The sequence below is a fragment of the Cyrtonyx montezumae genome, unplaced genomic scaffold, assembly GCF_038088225.1.
Source record: "Cyrtonyx montezumae isolate F1298 unplaced genomic scaffold, pur_monq_1.0 scaffold_9, whole genome shotgun sequence".
In the NCBI taxonomy this organism is placed as follows: Eukaryota; Metazoa; Chordata; class Aves; order Galliformes; family Odontophoridae; genus Cyrtonyx; species Cyrtonyx montezumae.
In genome coordinates this window covers 514227-528073 of record NW_027072100.1, presented here as the reverse complement: position 1 = coordinate 528073, position 13847 = coordinate 514227, and the positions used below count along the sequence as shown (strand labels likewise).

General features: G+C 49.9%; 1 protein-coding gene across 8 annotated transcripts in view; it reads right to left on the bottom strand.

Annotated features, from left to right (window-relative positions):
• EPB41L1 (erythrocyte membrane protein band 4.1 like 1) overlaps window positions 1–7624 on the bottom strand; it is a 72961-nt gene extending 65337 nt beyond the window's left edge. For all 8 annotated transcript variants that reach the window (XM_065754193.1, XM_065754196.1, XM_065754198.1 and 5 more), the window contains exon 1: window positions 7483–7624. The gene's annotated coding sequence lies outside the window, so the exon portion shown is untranslated. The remainder of the gene's footprint in view (window positions 1–7482) is intronic.
• Between the last annotated feature and the right edge of the window lie 6223 nt (window positions 7625–13847).

Genomic DNA, 13847 nt, shown 5'->3' with positions numbered 1-13847 from the left:
CTTCCCCAGCTATCTGCCACCATCTTACAAGGGAAAGCAAAGGCTCCTGTAGTTGAGGGCTCACACTGGCCGCACGCCATAGACCTCTGCCCACTGGGACAGTGCTGCTGCAGCCCCAGCAAGGCCTGGTTTTCTCACAAGAGTGTCTGTCTGCACTGGGAGCAGAGCTGGGATGCAGGGCAGAGTCTGTGGCTGTTTCAGCTACCAGCTCTGCCCTTCACACCCACCATAACTGCATGTCAGTCATAGTCTGGCCACATACTGCATTGTACACAGGCTCACCATAAGGTCATAACCCCAGCGCATGCTGGCTATGCCCCCACATCAATGCCAGGCACACTGTTCACTGTTCCCCAGGGCAGTACCACCCTGACAACAGGCCCCACACTCCTCACTCCCATATCCATAGGCCGGGGGATGCCACTGGGGCACCAAGGCTACTGTTACGAGTGTCGTTACATACACACACCTCAATCCCACGCCAGACTTCTACACCCAGGCAGATGCTGCCCAGAACAGCAGGCCAGGTAGAGGAGCTGTGCAGCAGTGCTGCCCTGCTCTACGCCAGCAGCCTGTCATCCAGAGAAGGCCACAAAAATGCACAGGGACTTCCTGTGGGACTTCAGTGGGGCTTCCTCCCAGTCACTCCCCTCACAGGGACAAGTCCCCACAGCCCTGCTCCTCCTCCTGCTGAGCCCGAAGATTTCCGTGGGGCCCCCACATTGCTCCCGAGCTTGCATACTTGGCTTTCTCCAACACAGCTCAAGAGACGAGAGCAGAGGCAGGCAGGCAAACACACAGAACCAGCCTGATTTTGTCCAGTCTGGGGAATGAGCATCTGTCAGCAGTTTGGGATGCAGGGCTCACCAGAGCTGCATCACGTCCCTACAGAAGGGTGGATGGAGGAGGCAGTTGCTGTGCACAGGGCAGTGACACTTAGCACTCCCACACTACCTGCCTGTATTGCAGCACCAGTACACGCTACCAAACAAAGCTGCTCTAGACCTTCCTGTTTGCTGCTGCTGCATGAAGCAGCTTTCACCAAGGCTGGGTGCATTTCAGCAGGGAGACACTTCAGAATTGGAGTTACTGCATCAATTAACATCATATTAATGATGTGCCTGAGAACACAGGCATCTGGGAGCAAGACCCTCCCCCACCCCTGATAGCTTCCAGCTTCTCAGAAGCGTTAACTCCTGCTAGCAAAAACGCATGCTAGATTGCACTGCAAGCTCCTGCCAGGCAGCTCTCCTCCTCAGCACAAGGCTGCTGTTTACACCAGCTCAGCCACAGACAAGTGCTTCAGGCTGAAAACATTCCACAACGACCCACATCATCACAAACCCCTAGTAATTATCCAGTCTGACTTTGACACTACAAGCACTGGCTGTCAAAGCAGGCACTGGGACATTAACTACAGGCAGGAGGATGGACCAGTCAGTCAAACACTACAGCCCTTGCAAGGGTCAGAACTGAGCCAGCAATGCTGGCAGATGCACCTACTCACGGGGGTTAGGAGGAAGCTGTATGTCAAACCCAGCTTGTTCGAATCTAGGCCAGTGCATTGCAAGGAACTCCAATCAGCACAACAAAGGTCAAGAAAGGGGACAAGGATTCATGCCATTCCTTTTGCTTGTCCAGGAACACAAATAAGGCAGAGCAGCACAGCAGCCCTAGGGCAGCACACAGCTGCACCCCACACTTGGGGTAACATCAGCTGTGATGAGCCGAGGGAACAGCCCAGCCAGTGCTCAGCAGGTGACTGTGGACCTCAGCACCATGGCCATCTCTGGCCTTGCATGTTGTCCTGCCTGTGAACACTAGGCTTCAGCCACGCAGCACCATGAGACTGAGCTTCACCAGTCCCCTGAAGAGAAATCCCAGTGAATTTGCAGAGGTAATGGCCCCTGATTCACATAGGCATGCATATACCCAGAGACAGATTAGACATCAAAGGGTGTTGTTGTTTTTCCACCATTACTCTGCAGGAACATCACATATGAGGATTTGCAATAAATCTCTCCTAAAAAGTAGCACTACTGGGAAATGAGGTTAGAAGCTTTCTACCCCAAAGCTGAGCATTGATGTTGGGTTTGTATTCCTGATTAAAAAAAAAATTCCACAGCTCCATAGCAAGCAACAGACCTTGCTTTCTGACAACCCATCAAGACTCCACACAGCTTCACTAACCCACTTTGAGATCTTGCCATTTCTCTCTGGTCCCTGGCAAAGAAGAGACCCAATACTTCATCAGGTACCAAGCCATCTAAAGCTCAGCAGGAGCTCCTGCCAGCAGAGACATAGCCAAATCAATAGTGCATCTAATAAGAAGATTAAATTGCTTTTCTGATACACAGAGGTACTGCTTCCCTACCAGGACTGCTAGGGAGAAACACTTGCAGGACTTCTCCCAGTGCTGCAGCCCTTCACGTTTGCCCACACGGACGATAGTCCTGAAGCCAGATGGCTGAGCAAGGGAAGGGTGAGCAGGGCCAGCCTCCCCAGCAGAAGCCTGCCAGGACATGCACCTAGCTGCCTCTGCACTCACCAGAGCAAGCACAATGAGATAATTACAAAGTGACAATGTCACTTAAAAAACACAGATTCCAGTATCTTCTGCCCATAACAGGATGTCTCACGAAACGGCTTGTCTTGTTCCGCCATAAAAGCGTGTTTCCCTTCAGAAGCCTGTACGAGCAGAAAAAAAAAAAACCAAAAAAAAAAAAAGCTAAGCTAAAAATATCTTCTGAAGGATACCAAGACAGCAACAGATTCACAGGAAAATGAGGTAGTAAGATGGCTATGAATGTGGTAAAATTCTGTTTAATTTCCTCCAGCCACCTAAAAATCCACTGAAGGCAGAAACCATACTTCTTCCTTTGTGCAAAAGAAGACTCCACCCTGTGTTTTCCTCTCCATCTGATACACAGCAAAGGATACCAGCACACTTCTGCTCTGTCACCAATGCTGACTAGTAAATAGGGCACAGGCAGTGAGAGAGCTGGAACAGGAGAGGAAGGAATCAGGTGGGTGGAACATACCAGAATTACCATACTGTAAGACCCCATTCACTATCTGCTCACACATGGGATGCATTTTACACTCTCAAAGAATCTGGTGTCAGATTTGATTATGTCTCTGACAGCCTGGATGGAAAGGAGTGTTAAACCTTTTCGACCAGGCTGGGAAACAAGCAAGACAAAGCTCAACATGATTACCATTGGGTTCAATTACAGTTGGTGGGCAGAGGTCTGGCTTCTGAAATGGGAATGGATCAAACACTAAAGTGGTACCACATTTCACCTCCACAAAGAGGCCAAGTGCCCAAATGAAATAGCTGACCTACTGGAAACTGCAGATATGCAGCTTCAGCCTCATTTGCCTCGTGGTTTGAGCACAATAGAGTCAGCCTGGACTCTTCTCCTCTGTGATCACACCAGACCCAGTGGCTCCTGCATGGGGCAGAACAAGCCTGAGACACTGCTGAGCCCACACAACAACATAGTGCCCTTTGGAGTACAAAACATATACCATCAGCAAAAGATGGAAAGGAATTGCTCTTCCAGAGCATCATATTCAGAGTTTTAAGGCTTTGCCTGTTACCCCCACCCACTCAGATAGCAAATCTGGGAGGTGTGCAATGTATGTAGCTGTACACTATGCAAGGCACTAACTACTTATCAGTTTCAATTCAAAGCACCTTCTGCTGTGTACTGGGACAAACTCACCAGAGTTTTCATACAGTCCCATGTCCCCATTTGGCACAAGGAGAGCAAACCTTGGCTTCTGCCCCAGTTGTATAACAGCTCAGCCCAACAGCTCTTGGCATATCCATTCACCTCCTTGGAGGGTGAAGGGGAGGGTGGAGCAATTGGCATGGGAGACACCCACAGGTCCTGAACAGGAAATCTGCTGCAGATAAAATTGCCCAAATCTTCTATTACTTTGATGCTCAGAGGTCCTCAGGAGAACCTCTCCTACAAATACAGGCTGAAGGAGCTGGCCTTCTTCAGTCCTGAGAAGAGAAGGCCATGGAGAAACCTTATAGCAGTCTTCAGTATTTAAAGGATGCTTCTAAACAGGAGGGAGAGTGACTTTTTACACAGGCAGTTGATGACAGAACAAGGGGGAATGGCTTTAAACAGAAAGAGGGCAGATTTAGGTCAGCCTGCCAGAGGCAGTGCAGCCCAGAGCTGTGCGTGCCCCATCCCTCCAGGTGCGTGAAATCATGGCTGGGCCCTGGGCAGCCTGAGCTGGGGAGCAGCCAGCACATGGCAGGGGTGGGGGGCCCTTCCAACCCAGGCATGCTGGGATTCTATGAATTCATGCTCACTGAGGTCTTTGACAAACCACAGGCTAAGGGCTGTGAAGGGCTAAGAAGAAAGATGGATCTGGAGACACAAGAAAATACTGCAATACATACTCACCAAAAGACAACCTCTTCCCAACATTTGTTCCCATCTCCTGTAATCTAGACAAAATGACATGCACGAGAAAGACTGTTCGTTTGGCAGGCTATGTCACTGTGAGTTACTGGCACTCAACAGAGCCAAATGGCACAAAGCAGGTGAACCCACAATACAAGAAAGGGGTCCTGTATGAGAACTGAGTCTCAACCTGAATCACTGAATAAGCGCCTGAAGGAAAGACCCAGTCAGCCCTGGGAGCACAGGTGAAGGTGATTCACTCCTGTGACTAGGAGTGGAGCCAGGCTGCACCTCTTTTAGATCTTATTTAAGGGCTGACTGCCACTGAGGAAGGATCCCTCCTTTTTGGAGTTCCTTTCTGAGAGCCTACATCTTCAGAGATTGGTGAGCATTCATTTTTTTCTTCTTTTTCTAACACCTCCTTGTTTGCACTGGTCTTTTTGCCTTTACAACCCCTACAGGTCCCAAGGCAGAGAGCCTGTCAGTCGCCACCAATGCCACCGCTTTATCCACAACCAACAGAGAGCACAAGGCAGCAGCAGGCCTGAATCCAGGTTCGAACTCTAGCATGGCTGCAAGTACAGGCCAGCCCCTTCACCCCACACTGCCAAACCCCATGGGTCTTCCAGCACAATCAGCAAAGCTGTGACAAATCCAAACCTGCTGACTCAGTGCCATCTGATTTCTCTAATGAGAACAATAAGCCACACAGCCATCACTGTCACAGCCCCAGTGCAAGCACATTTTACATGCTGTATGGAAGTCACGTGTCTGTAACTGCACAAATCCTTCCATGCAGGAGCTCCTAACCACCAGGCTTGGGAATCTCCAGTGCTTTTTTTTGGTTTTTTTTTTTTTTCACATATACTCTCAAAACAGAGCTTCAGAATAGGTTCAGATCTCCAAGTGACAAGCACCACACGGAAGTCTACAATACAGCTAAACACAGAGGCCTTTCAAATGCCCACACTGATCTGCCACCAAGCCTAGGGTTGAATATGGGCTATCTCCTCACAAACACTTTCACCATCAATATCCCAGCTGTTGCTCAGGCAGCATATCACTGTGCCCAAAGTAGTGAGGTAATATCATTTCCTAGCTGAACAAAAATAAGGAGAGGGACACTCATGCAAAGCCTATGAGAACATACATGAAACCCAGAGCAATTCTGAACACAGCCAAGCCCACCTCCTGCACTTTAACCAACAGACCATTCTCTGGGTCTTCCATCATTTAGAAATCATGATTATCTGTGGTAAGTATTTTATTATTTTTTTTCAGGGACAAAATTGGCCAGAAACCCAATTGGCCTGTCCATCTGTGAAAACTTCCTCTACTTATGTATGACTATCCTGCAGAGCTAGGAGCAAGGAGCAGATACTTCTGTCATTTACAGGATTGCTGGAAGCAGAAAGGTTACTGTGTAAATCAAGGTGACCACCTCATTCCAGGCAAAGTCAAAGCTGAAAAGAGAAATCAGCTGCCTTGGGGAGGGAAACTGATTCTGAAAATTTTCTCCATTCCACATTGCAGCAATACCACAGCCTTCTTCAGCTAACCCAGACCCCCTCCTGGCTGTCTATCACACCTGGGCCCCTCATGAGGCTGTTGTCACAACCAGGGCTCTGTTACATGCACCAGTATCTGCTTTAATGGCTCAACTACCATCAGAAGTTGTTGTTAAAACAATAAAAAAGGCACAATAGTTGTGAGGAGATGCTTGCTGCTCCCAGTGGTAGCTGCAAGCAGAGACAGCAGCTCACATCCCCTGGGTACACGTACATACTGATTATTTGACAATCCATATGGGGATTGTCTTCACACAAGGGATAAGTTGGGAAAAGAGGATAACTCTAGTCCTTCCATGTGGTACAATAATCAGGGTCTGGTACAGCTTGCAGAACATACCCTACCAGCCTGGGGCCCCCGCTGACAGCAGGGCTCTGGGCACCTAGGGAAGTCTGCAGAAAGGCTCGATGCTGCCAAACCAGAAGCCAAAAAACACAATTACTCTTTAATTGCCTTCTTGTCATGATCATTGCTCAAACTCAGCCTTCCCTAAGCTCCAAACTCCACGGGCAGGCATGCTGCTGAAGGCCATGAGTGCAGATCCCCAGAGAGCACAGCCACAGCAGCCAAAACATCCTTGAGAGGCAGATCTTGGTCACAACATGCTTCCCACATCTCCAGTTGTTTGAATGCAAGAGCCCCTTTCAGACAAGCCCAACGTGAGAAGAACAGAAGCAGGCTGGCCTCTAGGTGCGCTGAGAAAGCCACACCTCTCAGGGCATGTCAGCAAAGAGAGGGCTCATCAGGAGTCGCCTCACACTGCCTGCAGTCCAATAACAGATCCCTTCCACTGTCTGCTCCTGCAGCGCTGCAAATGCTCAACCACACGTACCCCGACCATTGTTTGTCTGCAGAAGGGTCACCACCGCAACGCATAGCTGGGCGCGGAGTGGAACACAACCACCGCAGAAGGAGCAGTGGAAAGAGTGTTTGATATGGAAAGCACTGACAAAGAAGGGACCTGTGTAGCCCTAATACAATCTCCTGGGTAACCAGTCTGTGGAGAAAACGCTGATCTCGAGGATACCTCTAGAGCCCACCTCCTGCCATTTGATGATACTCCAAAAATAACCACAGAAATACGCGAGGACCCAGTCCAAGTTGTTACTGGCTCTCTGTACGTTCTCCTTCTAACGTAAATCGTCTCCCTGAAATCACAGTCCCGCGGTTAAACGCAGTTACCGCAAGCAGCACACAGGGCGGGCTGCGGGGCTGGCGGATCCCGGGGCTGGGCTTGGTCCCGCCGCACGGCCGGGCTGCTGCATCCCCACGCCCCAGTGTACTCCACTTCTAGGCCCGGCCCCGCGCCCAGAAACAGAAGCGAGAAGCGCTGCTCGCCGCTCCCAGCGCGCAGAGAAAGGGAGGCCGGGCGGGGAGAGCCGCAGTCGCTTTTCTGCGGCCCGGCGAGGCGGATCGGCACTGCCCTGCCCCACCCCGCCTCAACCGCCGCTCTTCACGGCCAAACGCACCCCGCGCGGGCGCTCACCTGAGCCCGCTCCGACACCGATGTCATCTGGGGCGCGGCCCCGAACCGCAGCGACCGCCGCCAGCCGCCTGCCCGCCGTGCGGCGGGAGCGCAGCGTGGGGCGGGCTGCTGTGCTGCGGAGGGAACAGCCCCGCGCCGCCGCGCTCCCGCCCTCGCCCCGCCCGCTGGGAGCCGCCCCCGGCCGGGCCGCTCGGCTCCGCTTTGCGGAAGCACCGCGCGACCAGCGCGCTGGGCGGAGTGGGGGCGGTGGCTCGGTTCGGCCCTGCTCCGGAGCCCCGCCGTCTCGAATAGAACCTCCGCTGGGTTCGGCGGGGAAGAGCCATGCTCTTGGGTGAGCCCCCGCGGCTGCCGCTGCTCTGCCTTCACCCCGCCCGATGCGGCTCAGCCCGCGCGGCTGCAGCACCCTGCTCCGCCCACGTCCCTTCGGAGTCTCCCGGATCCCGCAGGGGGCTGCGGGCCGGAGCTGCGTGACCCTGCTCGGGGTGGGGAGCTCAGCCTCCTCTGGGCAGCAAGTTTGGGGCGAGCGCTGCGAACTCCCAGGAGCGTGACCGCTCCCGGAGCGCGCTGCGGTGCCCGGCACGTCCCGGACGCCCGCTCCTGCCGCGTGTACTTGTGCGGGGCGCGGTGCGGTTGCGGGTGAGCTCGGCGGCCGCCGAAGCCGCGTACCGGGGGGTGTCCGCCGAGCAGCGTCCTCCGGGAGGTGCAGCTCCTTAATGCTGGGTAATAGCAACAACCTTCGGGAATAAACCACCGCACCAGATTCAAGCGTGACGGGGTGGTGTTCATTTACAAACAGAAGGCGTGTCCTCTGGTTGCACGGATTTCCTTCACAGTCTGGCCCTCCGCCACCATGCCATGTTTTCAGGTGCAGCTAAGTGGGTGCCACGCCTTGCTGCTGTTGTGCAGGATTTCTGAGGAATAGTCACAGGAAAAAGATCGCATAGTAGCATTGCTAAAAAGATGTGGTTTGGGCACAGCTTTGAGAGGGTTGGCTGCTGCCTGTTTTTACCCTTCAGGTCACCCACTGGGAACAATTGCTATTCAAGAGGTTGGGTTCTCATCATAAAGGGAAATTTAAATGTTAAAAGCAAATTTGGGTCAAAAATTTGGTGGATGACCATAAGCATACAAATATTCTCAGTATCATTTCCTAGTGCATGGCAGAGAGTATTCCCCCTGTGGAGCTGAGTAGCCAGAACTGGAACATGCAAGGATAAATCCCTTCAGGGAGGAATCCCTCCCAGTGCTGTGCAGACGGTCCTGAGCTGTCTGCTAGCTGCCAGGAAGCTAAATCCCTCCTTTTCAGCTAAAACTGAAACTTCTCAGCAGTACTGAAGATGTGGAAAATCCAATCTATATGGATACTCGGCCATACAGACCTCTGCCCCTAGAATGAGGAAAAGAGCTTAATTTGCAAAATATGGACCACCATCATGTCATAGGCACTCTTCTGACAATTTAATAACAGACGAATAAGCTTTTCTGCATCCTTGTCAGATTCCTGCTCCATGATGGCAGCAATGGAGATACCTGTCCAGGTACCCCACACATAATAGATGGAGCAGAGGAAAGGGGTAGCAAAGATAACAAGTTAGCAAGAACAAAAACTCAGAGCAACCGGCACTACTTCGGTTATTCGCATAAATAAATGTCTCCAGAAGTTAGCTTTTTCATCAGGAAGACTTGTTCTAGCTAGCAGCCATTACAGAGCCAGATGTAACTGCATATTTGCCACTGGAGACCTTTAGGTGCCCAGTGTGTCCTGTGTGATGATGTGGAAGAAGAAGTCTGCAAGTACTGCTCCTTGCCTGGCCAGCAATTCTGAGGGAAAGCCACCAGGCAGTCAGGTCATACTTTTTCCACCAAAGGGAGATCTGGTGGCCACATTTTCGTGGTTTGGCAGAATCATCTTGAAACAACAGTGCCAATCCAAATAAATGAGGACTGGCACAAATTGAAAAAGCTTGCAGCCATTTGATGTTTTGGTGTTAGGACAGATTTGGTCACCAGGCTTTTACCAGGCCTCCTTGCGAACCTCTGTGTTTTTTGTGTCGTTTGTTTGTTTTTCATTACAGCAAGTTTTCTTACTACAAATGATGTCTGAGAGGAGCCTGGTCTGCTTCTATTGAATAGAAAGCAAAGGGGGTTAACACATATGTCAGTGGTGACCCTTGAGGGTATTTCTACAGTCTTTATTGCGCCATCGTTTTTAATGACTCCTATTTAATTCAGCACTGGTGTCCCTGACAGAAACAGTAACTGTTAGCACTAAACTCCCTCAAAGTGCAACTATGAATTAATTACCTTGTGGCAGGGTAACCACAAGGGGGCCAGGGTTCAGTCAAGGAGTCAGAAGTTTTTTTATTATGAACAGGATCCCCTCTTATACCTTTGTGCTCACATACAGTACTTAACAACTCATTAACCATTCTGATAAACAACAGCAACTCCTCTCTATAACAAGACAGTTCCCAACTGCAAGGTGCCCAAGGATCTTTTCACTACATTACTTGTTTCCACTTCTCACAGGGCTTCATGATGTTTTCACCAGCTATAGAAGTTCTGAGCCACAAGGCAATATTCCCACATTAGCCCTTGCTATATCAATGTCAGGGAAGTGCTCCACTGGTTATTAGTAATCACTGCAAAGTATTCATCGTCAGATATGCAGCAGAAATTGAAGGTTTGCCCTCACTTCCATAGGCAAGGTGAGTGTGAAAAGGCCCTTTGTGGCCCAGGGAGTCATCTGGCAGCAGTGAGTCTCTCCCATTATGCTCCTCATTTCCTTCCCCCTTGGCAAAGCTGTGCCTGCCACAAGGCACAGGAGTTGCACGAGGGCTTGAAGAAACAGTCACTCCAGCTGGAAAGAGAATATGGCTCCTGGTGTGGGCTCCTAGGCACTTTCTGGATGATGGGAATGCACTGGTGACCTTCCAGCAGCTCCAGACAGATGTTTCCATCCAAAAAAAAAGACAAATCCAGCTCTTGGTGCTCATGCGAGGCCACCTGGTCAGTCTTCCTCCAGACTGTCTGAGTGTCTGAGAGCTTGCTGAAGTCCCTGGGACTGAGATGTCATCAGAGAAATTAGACGAAGTCCTTACATCCCTATTTGTCTAGAGCCCTGATGTTTTATGGAAACACAGCCTTCCTTCTGCTTCCCAAATAATCTGACCTACTACCAAAATGTCATCAATGTCATCAATTTGAGTGTAGCTTCAGATAGTTATGCACATCACTGACAACAGAAAAGTGACAGGAAATGCATTTTAAAAATGTATCTAGAGGAGATTTGTGGCCCATCTAATACTTGTGACATATCCCAACTTAACACCTTGCAGGAACAAGAGGGTTGCAGTGGAAAGAATTGTAGCACCTCTGGGAGGGAGGGAGGAAGGAATATGGCCCACTTTCCAGGCAGGAAACCTAAGAACTAGGGCAGGATATGGGTTGCTCTGTGACAGAGCTAAAAATGCAGAGTAACCTAGGAAAGCACTTTTGCTACAGCCATATGAGCAGGCCTGTGGGGTAGTTGTGGTCCACAGTGAATCAGTGGTGGGCTTAGGAGAGATAAAGAGAGTAACAACACTGGCAATCAATTACTTCTTTCTGAGCTGTATGGGTAATGAGAAAGGGTTGAGCCAATCTGCTTCCAGCTGCAGGCCCAGCCCATTATGCATGTTTCCCCACTCAGGCTAGCGCTCTCTCTTCACAAGCTTCCTGCACAGACCAGCTGGATGCAGTCCTGAGCCACAAACACCTGGAGAGCCTCAGTTCCATCCTGTTATGAGCATAACAAGACTGAGGCTTTACCCTAGATACCATAAGATGGGCAAGGCAATGGGATATCCTGTGTCTTTTCATTTTAATGCTGCCAAGAAATTATCTGTTCTCCTGAGGGGAGATTCTGGTGTGGGTCTGACATGCTCTAATTAAAGGGGAGGCTCTGACAACTTAATTAATGGCCAGCTTGAGAATAGCAGGGGTTTAGTACAACATGTCTGATGCCAGCCTGCCTACCAAGGGCAACAGCTGAGACCCACCCAACAGAACCCCATGAAAGAGAAAGCAGAGAAAGATAAAGAACAAGGCATGAATTGGGGAGCAGACATGGTCATGCTTGCTCCCTTGATGCAAACACCACTCTGCTGACTTCACTACTCTGAGACAGAAGAGGTTCATGTGGTAGTACCTCCCAACAAAATGTCTTGTCCTCCTACTTGGATCCTGTATCCTCTGGCTGCCCTAGTTCAATAGATGCTCCTTAAAGCTGGCTGTGTGCTAAACTGCTCCGCTCTGGGGAGTCACAGAGGAAGGTGTAGTATGAATTGCTGCATTGCAGTAGGAGTGCTGACTTTGGGGGACTGCCCCAGCAGAAAATGCAGTTTCTGTTTAATAAATTGACTTTCCAAGATATTACTTATCAGTGCAAACATTTTGAGACTGTGTGAATATTAAGAATCATAGATATGAAGAGGACGTACAAAAAAAAAAAATCTGTTCTGGATCTTGTATTTCCATACTAACAGTTAAAAGTCCTAGTGTCCCAGCTCCTAGAGCCAGATGGCTCAGTTGAAATGTCAGTTTCTAATACAAAAGAGGATTGAAGTATAAAAGCTGGAAAGTCAGAAAATAAATCAAGAAAGGGTTAAAAGTCCTCTTTAAGTGGAAAAGGCACCACAAAGCACAAGTCCCTTACAATCATCCAGCCTGGTGCCTTGCACAGTGAAACCTGAAGCAGTGGTTCCATAGCCTCCATGAATCTGGAGTCTGGTGGCTGAGCAGAGGTGTCCATGGGAAGCTGAGGAGTGGTGGTGAACGGACCATTGCCCTGAGAAAGCTAATGACCTCTTCCATACAAACAGCATCTCAGCCATAATTTGGATCAGTCCATTTTCCAGCCACCAAATCTCCCTGGACACGGTAAGCTCTTCAGGAGGAACTGGCAAGGAAGGAGAGGGAGTGGCATGGTTCTCTCTGTTAGGAAGTGTTTTGATGTTGTAGAGCTCAATGCTGGGAATGTTGAGTACTTATGGGTAAGGATCAGGGGAAGGCCAATAAGGCTGACATTCTGAGGATCTATTATAGTCTGCCCAACCAGGATGAAGAGACAGATGAAGCATTCTATGAGCTTCTGGCAGAAGTGATGTGATTTCTAGCTAGCCCTTGTTCTCATGGGGGACTTCAAATGATCTGACATTTGCTGGAAGTAGTCTAGGAGGTTCCTGGAGCATGTGGAAGATTACTTCCCAGCAAAGCTTACCAGTAAGAGCCTACCAGTGGAGGTGCCCCACTAGAGTAGCTGTTTACAAAGACTGTTGGGAGATACAGTGGTCAGCAGCAGTCTTAGACGTGGTGATTACAAAATGATTAAGTTATCTATTCTTGGAGAAGTCAGGAGGGAAGTTCAGCAGAATATCTGTGTTGGACTTCTGAAGGGCAGATTTTGAACTGTATAGAAAATTGGTTGAGAAATTCCCTTGGGAGTCAGTTCTGAAGAGCAAAGGGGACCAGGAAGGCTGGACATTCCTCAAGAAGGAAATCTGAAAGGCACAGGAACAGGCTGTCACCCTGTGCTGTAAGATGAGCCATTAGGGAAGAAGAATGTCCTGACTGAACTTTTGGAATCCATCCAAGGGTGCTGAAGGATTTGATTGCCAAGCTACTTTCCATTTTGTATCAGCAGTACTGGTCAACTGGGGAGGCCAAAAATGACTGCAGACTTGCTAACATGCTGCTCATCTACAAGAAGGGTTGGAAGGAAGATCTGGAGAACTACAGGTCTGTCAGTCTGACCTTGGTATCAGTGAAGGCAATGGAGCAGATTATATTGAGTGTGATCATGCAGCATGTGCAGGACAACAAGGGGATCAGGACCACCAGACCAGCCAACATAGATTCATGAAAGGCAGGTCCTGCTTGACTAACCTGATCTTCTATGAGAAGATGATCTGCTTGGTGAAGAGGGAAAGGCTGTTGGTGTAGTCTGCCTAGACTTGAGCAAAGCCTTTGACTCTCTCTCCCGCAGAATATTCCTTAGGGAAGCTGACAGCCTGTGGCTGGACAGGTGTACACTTCACTGAGTAAAGAACTGGCTGGATGGCTGGGCCCAGAGACGTGGCAAAGGGAATTACATCTAACCAATGACTGGTCACGAGTGGTCTTTCCCAGGGGCTTGTGACAGAAATTGTGCAGCCAGCAGGACCAGGAGGTGATCATCCCTCTGTACTCAGAACTGATGAGATTGCACCTTGATTACTCAAGTTCAGTGTTGGGCACCTCACCATAAGAAAGACATTAAGGCCCTGGAGCACATTCAGAGAAGGGCGGTGAAGTTGTGAAGGGTCTGGAGCACAAATGTTATGGGT